General features: G+C 29.3%; 1 protein-coding gene across 1 annotated transcript in view; it reads left to right on the top strand.

Moving 5' to 3' along the window:
- The window catches only part of LOC106874379 (transgelin-3), a 32,272-nt gene that overhangs the window by 770 nt on the left and 30,406 nt on the right, over positions 1-1,096 (top strand). The gene's annotated exons all lie outside the window — the stretch shown is intronic.

Genomic DNA, 1,096 nt, shown 5'->3' with positions numbered 1-1,096 from the left:
ATATATGGCGTAGTGGTTAAGAGCGCGGGCTACTAACCCCAAGGTTCCGAGTTCGATTCACGGCAGCGACCTGATTAATAATAGTAATAATAATAATAATATAATAATAATAATAATAATAACATCGATAGGAATGAGAACCCAGGTTCGAAATTTCCCCAAGACACCTGACGAAGGCTGGAGGGTATATCAGCCGAAACGTTGTGTTAACAACAAACAAGATGAGGACGAATATCCGTCAAATGTAAATAATGTAAATAATGTATATATATATATAATTTCTAATATTTCTAATTACCCTTGATAATATTAATTATTGATATTATATATATATATATATATATATAAACATATCAATAATTAATATTATCAAGGGTAATCAGAAATATTAGAAATTTCTACTACCAGTGGCCTAGCGTGTAAAAGATTTCGTCAATAGACTATATATTATTCATATAAACATAGATAGATAGATAGATAGATAGACACAAATGTCTGTATGTATAAACTTTGACAATTTCTTTCACTTGACAGACAAATAAATTAACGAAAGTAAATGACAGTAAACATTAAAATGAAATTTAAAATATACACAAGCATGACATTTTTATATTTGATGGAAAAATGCACATAAACTTATCCATGCAGACACACAAACACACATATATAAGCACACATGCCTATATATATATATATAGATACATACAAAGATCACATTATACTTATATATATATGTGTGTGTGTGTATATTTATACATATAGGCGCGCGCGCACACACACACACACACATACGCACGCACTCACACACACACACATATTCGATCGTAGATGATTAGTTTCATGCTTTCATTCAAACGTGAAACGAGTTCAGCTTTTAGTTGCTTGAATCAACGCTCAGCTACACAATTATATATATTAAATTTTGAAGGAATAGACTCTACTACATGTCTTGAGTGCTTTTTCTCCTATTTGTATGCTTAAATATGCACATACATGCATACACACAAACATATATATATATATATATATATATATATATGCATACACACATATATTGCATATATACATATACATATATATACATGCATACATATAT

The sequence above is a fragment of the Octopus bimaculoides genome, chromosome 5 (genome assembly GCF_001194135.2).
Source record: "Octopus bimaculoides isolate UCB-OBI-ISO-001 chromosome 5, ASM119413v2, whole genome shotgun sequence".
Classification (NCBI taxonomy): domain Eukaryota; kingdom Metazoa; phylum Mollusca; class Cephalopoda; order Octopoda; family Octopodidae; genus Octopus; species Octopus bimaculoides.
The sequence above is the reverse complement of the archived record's forward strand: the minus strand, read 5'-3'. Positions and strand labels throughout refer to the sequence as shown.